The sequence below is a fragment of the Glandiceps talaboti genome, chromosome 14 (genome assembly GCF_964340395.1).
Source record: "Glandiceps talaboti chromosome 14, keGlaTala1.1, whole genome shotgun sequence".
Taxonomy (NCBI): domain Eukaryota; kingdom Metazoa; phylum Hemichordata; class Enteropneusta; family Spengelidae; genus Glandiceps; species Glandiceps talaboti.
Window position 1 is genome coordinate 19,357,690 of NC_135562.1, and position 7,936 is coordinate 19,365,625.

The window sequence follows — 7,936 nt, forward strand, 5'->3', positions numbered from 1 at the left end:
ACTACAAAAATGTAGCTTATTGAAGGGAACTTCCCGACAGTCTGACTTTCCGGGTTATATTCAATACGCTAACGGTTTAAAATTAGATTAAAATTTGCATAATTGTTAATCTTTGACCCTTTTCGTTTAAACAGTTTACCGACTACCTTGAGTCTGTGCTTGCAGACGACGGAGTAAAAGTCGAAACTCTTCTGACATATTGTCCTCGTCTAAACATGTTGCAGGAGTTTGCTATAGGAGTGTCAGAATTGAGTAACAACCCCAACACATACAAGACAAAGTTAATATATATATATATGTGTGTGTGTGTGTGTGTGTGTGTGTGTGTGTGTGTGTGTGTGTGTATGTATGTATGTATGTATGTATGTATGTATGTAATAACTATGTATGTATGTATGTATGTATGTATGTATGTATGTATGTATGTATGTATGTATACACAGTAACTATGTACTATACCTTTCGTTATTGCCGTTAGAGTATGATGTCTTGATGGTGAAACCAATGGAGAGGAGAGTGAGTACATTGTATGCATAAGCCTAATCCAAACAGTATATTTCATGTTACAGCAACATAATTTCCACATAGTTGGCAGGTGTTGGCAGTGTACAGTATAGTTTCCATGTTAGAATTGGGAAATTGGGATGAGAGTGCAGAATGACGTTAATTAATCTGGATCGGTTACAACCAGGGTTTGATAAGTAATATTTACTGCACGGTTGGTACCGGGGTTAGTATATTAGTACTTCAAAATTGAGCGGCTTCGTCCTGAAGGACCAATCAGGAATGCGCAAGCAAAAGAACAAAGGCACCCAGCCTCATAGTAAAGATACATTTTAAATCGTCGCCCGTTTTTATGTTTTACAAAATTGCTTTCTCGACTATTGTATCTAGAATATTGTAGGTATCGAAAATCTTTGTATTTGGTCTAATGATCGAGATATGACATATCTTATACTGACTGACACGTACGTGTTAAAAATTACCTTGTACGAGTACGAGAACTGCACAGTGACATACACGGTACGGTACGTGTCAGAGTAGTACGCGAGCACCAGAGTAAATGCCCGGAAGAGAGTTATTAACATGAGCCCCTCATATAGGACTCAGAGTCAGAGTTCTTTTAGTACCTGCCTTCTGTAACCATGCGCAGTTTTCTTAACGCCGTCACAAACGGTGAGGTAACGTTCCATGCGACTGTTGTGTGCTTTTAATGCCAACTACATAAAGTTGGGAATCATTTCGTGTGACCTCGTTCAATTTAGCAAACATGCCAGCTGATTGTAGGATGCTGCCAGCAGACATTTATAACCCATAGATGGTCGAAATCGACCTTTGGCGACTTTGGTCATGGAAGCGGTTTAGGTCAGGCCTTGACATTCGCACCGCTAAAAGAGTTGTTTTGTATGTATGTCCAGTACTGTCATGTACTGTGATGTACTCAATAACTGTGCGCCCTCATCGACCACTTAGGGCTAACCGAGGCTTCGCACTAACACATCAACGAATGGTTAGCCCTATGTGGTCGATGAGGGCACACAGTACATGGACATTCGAGTACAATTTAATATATGTGGTAGATCGGTACATACAAAGCAACCCTTTTAGCTGCGAAGCTCCGAGGACTGTGAGAGAAGTGTATGTCAGGCGTTATTCCCACCTTAAGGTTGACCGATTTGTGAATATTTTGTACACTACACACAGGATGACTGGATTGTGGAGAGACGAGCTACGTTTTGGTCATGGTCAGTTAATTAAAGGGTTGGTAACGCACTGCATTATGGGAACTTCAGTATTTACAAGGGGCGGAGGATGGGGGGGGGGGTCACATTTTACAAACCTGTTCTTTGGGGAGGGTCATATTTTGCATTATAATATTTGGGGGAGGGTAACATTTTACAATCCGTAGTTTTGTGACCAAATTGAAGATTCAATTATTGTCAATTGGTTTGTGTGTTTTGAGATTTTAAAGTGAGACGAACACTCGACATTTACTTTGACGAGTACTTTACATGCCAAAATACAAAAATAAAAATACATATATATTGTAAGAAAATTGTTTAATAAAACGATGCATTTTGCTGGGTGTATCATTTCACCTTATCACTCACTCTGTCCGTGAATGTTGTTGTTGTTGTTGTTGTTGTTGTTGTTGTGGTGGTGGTGGTGGTGGTGGTGGTGGTGGTGGTGGTGGTGGTGGTGGTGGTGGTGGTGGTGGTGGTGGTGGTGGTGGTGGTGGTGGTGGTGGTGGTGGTGGTGATGATGATGATTTAGTTTTGAATGCCATAGAGAACACAGACAGTGACACAGGGGCGTGTAATATTGCATAGATTGTTGTTTTCCAGGTCTACAGACTAAATATAACAACCTTTTGAATATATATTCCTACCTGTATAGGGAAAGAGATATATATAATATACGTAGTACTATAGATCGATACATTTGTAGCAGCAAGATTCGTATGATATTTTCCTAAGAAAACGGAAATCTAAGCAATAATACACGTCCCTGTGGACAGTGATACATGTACGGACTAGTACTAGTAGTAACAGTGAGTCAGATTAGAGTGACACTGATAATGGCAATACTGAAAGTGAAGGTGATGATGATGACAATGATATCAGGGAACTTTTACAAGTGACCAGATCAGACAGAGTATGCACAACATGGAAAGCACGTTTTAGATACTAACTAGATGGTTTATGATTATAAGAGAAAGGTAACTAGCCAGTCTTTTATTGTTTGTCACTTTATATGTACAAATATTGCTTTCTAATACAGTCAAAATTATTTAATTTGTATGTATACATATAATGGGAATATTGATTAACTTTCAGTATATGCAGTCGTCATGGGAAGGGTCATGTTTTACAAAATGGGACAAAGGAGGTGGTCACTTTTTACAAAATGGAGAATGGGGGAGGGTCATATTTTACTTAACAGACCATGTGTGATTTCCTCCGCCCCCCTGTAAATACTGAATGCGCTCTAAGCTGTATGTCAGATGTCCTATTGGAGCGTGTTGGACAAATTCTTGTCCCCCAAAGCAGAATGATTAAAAATACCAACTATGAATTTTGGGGCATCCGGCCAGAGACATGGTAAGATACGTCGTGTTGTATCGGCCTCCTCTTTACCGATGTGTGAGGGCGTCCCGTCACGGCGTACATCACAGACTCGAGACATGGACGCTTTTGATTTCGAGATGTGTTCGAAATGTGTACAACGGCTCGTGAGGCTGTGAATGAAATATCAATAATAGGACTTAATGAAGATAACACAACTATATCGTGTGAGGATATAGTATGGTAAAAAATGAATATTATACCTCGCCATTCAGGGTATACTTTAGACATGTAACTATTGTATTTTATGTCTGAGGGTGGGATCAGGGCCGAAGGGTATGTAACCATAAATAAGTGTTAAATTATAAACGATGAAGTTACTATTTCATTTACATTTTAAAAACTCACTATAATTTATTAATTACGAATAAAATAAATTGCAGTTTGCATTTACACTAATAACTGGAAAGTTGATGTAAGGGAATACTAATTTCAAGAGCCCAGGAGTTTTACTGATTACTGTATCTAAGTTTATCACACATTGTACTCATGACAAACACATAAGCTGAGACGGTGACCGGATAATAAAAGAACAAGTAGTTCTAGATAAATCGCAATCGGAGAGCTATCGTCTCCCTGCAGTATTGACACAATCATGTTTCATTGATTGTCTAGATCTGTTGAATATTTTTGGAAAAACATAATCAATTCTAAAAGTCACAGCAAAAATAATACAACTAGCTATAGGCGGAAATTATTACAACGAGGGCTCTGAGCGACCGAGGAGTCAAGGACGTCATTGCAACGTGATATTAAATCCTATGAATGTTGTCAATATATTGGTTTCTGATAATTTATTGTTGCCCTTTTTTCACAACAACTACATGTAATATTAACGTTTAGGGTAAAGTAGATCGAGGTGGATGATTCGGGTAGATGATCTACAATACAGTGTACATGCATGATCATGAGAAAGTATGGTGGTTAATATGGTGGTCTAGTGTTGGATTTTGACTAAATACAGTCAACCTACTCTTTTCACTCACAAAGGGCGAATCTCGAGGGGGAGGGGAGGGGAGGGGAGCTACATACTATGTTGGAGCCAATGTGTCCTTCCGTCCATCCGTGTCCACCTGTATCGTTTCTCAAACATGCATAGACCATGTGTACGTTAATTTGTTTCATGGCTTACACGATAACATTCACATTTTATAGTAAGGAATTTAAGTTAATGTCATAGAGTAGGATATATCCAACTTTATAAGTTTTAGTCAGCTATAATTCAAGATTAAACTAATGTGATGATTTTCGTCAATGATATATCGTGATTAGCCGGTTGAAATACGTACCGTGGTCAACAAAGCTTTGTTCTTTCTCCTATTTTTTTTTCAATGTACACGGACGCATTAATTACGTACGTGTTCAAATGAAGTCTTCATTCAAGTCAAGTTTGCAGGTGATATGGCATTGCAGTAGCTGTTAAAAGTCGATCAGTCGCAATATCTTCTTTAAATCGAGAAGATGCCAGCATGGTCTATAGGTTTCCCAGCGTCAGTGTGAACCCATATGAACCGTTGTGATATGAATAAATCAAAGAGGTGGGCGAAGTGATACCAAGGTGTCTATTTTATCGATAAGACATAATATTAAAGTACTACAGCAATACGTTGACTTCGTGATTGCGTTGGAGCCTTGATTTTTGGGTGCGGACCCCAACATCAATTTGATTTACTTTCTTGTACCTTGTTATGGTAACAGCGACACTACACGAATGTGTTTACCCACACATACGTGATTCATTATTGTACACTATTATGATTATGTCATTATATATAACAAAACAGTTTTAAAAAACTTCCCAGTTGCAGCTTCAAGACCCCTTCCCACCCACTGCATTATAACAAGCCATGTGTTAGGTCATTGTCTGTTGATATCCGGGCCAAGAACGATGTATAGATAACTGTAGATCATTTGCCTCGTCCGCTGCAACATTTTAAAAAGTTAACATAGATGTTTCCAATTGTCAAAGTAGTCGTAATTTTTATATATTTTTTTTTTCAATTTTCCAAGATTATCGCAACTATTATAAATTTTAATCATTGTACAATATTGTATGTCTTGCATGTGTTTTGATATTTATCCAGTGTCAAAGGATGAATGGGATATATAAAATATAGTATACATACATACATACATACATACATACATACATACATACATACATACATACATGCATGCATACATACATACATACATACATACATACATACATACATACATACATACATACATACATACATACACACATACATACATACATACATACATACACACATGCATGCATGCATACATACATGTACATACATACATACATACATACATACATACATACATACATACATACATACACACACACACACACACACACACACATACATACATACATACATACATACATACATACATACATACATACATACATACATACATACATACATACATACATACATACATACATACAACCTGTACCACTATCTGCTTCGCTTTATTCAAAGTATCAATATGAAAGAAATGATATAATTACATATAATGGTGATCTAAAATATTTTTATTATTATCAAAAGTTATATAAACATTATTGATACCCATTCTATCCACCATAGTAAACTTACACATATACAAATACTTGTTTCTTTCAAAGCTATTCCAATAGTATAAAATTCTATCTTTAATATACCAAGACCTTCTATGACTTTAAAACATACAGTTACCTTTTGCAATGAAAGATGGAAGTAAGTTATCTAACTAAAATAAAATTCTTAGAAACAACAGACACATTTCTAACATGTTCCCTTAAATTGGAGAGTTTAAAAACTAGTTCTGTGCATCTGAAATAAATCGCAGAGGTTTCTTTCAGATAGTCAGACTGTTTCCTTGGTGGGTACAGAAAAACTAAATGGGGGAAAATATTTCTAAAAACATCAATTGCTGCATTGACATTTAAATGCCAAATTGGCATTTGTATTTCACTTAGACACAATGTTTGAAAGGACAGTGGACCATGTACCACAACAACATTCATTTTGCTGGGATCTACAGTATATACTAATATTCCCCTAATAAACCTCCAAGTTGTTGAAATAAAACAGTTGACACCAACTTGGAATATCATTTAAGAAATGCTACATGTCATTCTTCCATTATTATTGTTATAAACTGTATATTCAGTTACAGAAGTACAAGTCACAACATATAATACATGTAGAAATATGAGAAATGGCAGAAACTACAATCGCTGTGTTATGGATTACTATAATTTTAAAGTTCTTACTTCAATCTCGTCAATTCACTTGAGTGCAAAATCTCACCATCGTTGGGGTAATGACACCGACACTTCAAAAACTAAAATTTTAAGTTTCATTATTTCCTTTTCAAACATTATTTTTTCAAAAAAGGAGCAAAAAATTAATAAAGTGGGGGTTAAATAATACAACAATAATATTACGATTTGTTAATCTAATTAAAATAAGGGAAAAACCGCATAACATAATTAAATGGACACAAGTTGTGTTATCATTAGAGGTACCGGTGATGGAAACCACTCCGGCCTAGCTTATACTCCCTTCCTACCTACGTGCACTGTGACGTATAACCACACCATCATCTGGTTTAAAAGGCAGTTTAATAGAATACAAACACAAACACTGACAGCTACGTATACATACATATAATTCACTACTTGAAAAGAAAAGCACAGTCAAGTGTTTAAGAGGGAACTGTATAAATTCCCATCACTTTTACTACAGACCTTAACGAAAGCAGTGATAAAAAGTTAAGCTATAAAATAATACTTTAAATAATGTGAAATAATAAAACCTAGCTATTAACATAATGTATTGTCACGTGACTTGTAATGTGGGATTTGAACATAAAAAAGTTGGCAATTTGGCAACATATACAAAAACAAATTCATAGCCTTTCATTAAACCTGCACTAGCTGCAACTGGGATATTTTTTCATCAAATAACCAAGATATATTTACTAAATATTGCGCGATAATTTATAAAAATACATTGTATCTGTTAATTAGTGGTCAATTACAATATTATCTGGAGGTAGTGTAGTGACAAGTTTAAATCTTGTGGGGTGAAAGCTCGCTTTTGAATGTGTCACCAGATTAGAACTTTACTAATATTGTAACTGGAGTATCATTTTTCGATCAGACAACCACAATATATATTCACTCAAAATTGTTAAATACCAACATTTAGACATTGTACATGTTAATCAGTAGTCGATATTATCCATAAGTAGCTTGAAATATCGATTTGATTTTGTATATGGTGTATAGAGCTACAAGAAATACATTTATCCTCATGTGCAGTTGATGATGCGATACTTTTCACCGTGTACAATATCACAAGTAAGTTATTGTACCAAACAAAACATGTTTCAGTTGCCCTAGTGCATCTTTCATAACCTAGCCCATAATAGTGGTCTGATGTAAAAACTCCAATGGGAGCACTATGTTTTAATCTTGTTAATTGAACGACTTTGACATGTAATTAGTGACCCTTTCATATTTGAATTTTATGTTGCAATGCCAGTGTTGCTATATATGTTGATATCAAAATAATGCATATTTTAATATAATTATTCATGGACTTTCAAAGGTACCTGCAATGAAAAGATATACAGAAAATTAAGAACTGTAAATGAAATTTGAGATCATTCAAAATAAGCACCTATTTTCCAAGACCAGCCAGCTGGTTTGACCATGAACGATCATCTTCTCATCATTCATGCTCTCACACACAACAACAGATACATGGGAGTGCAAACACGCGTACGTTCCTCTCTAAGGGACGACC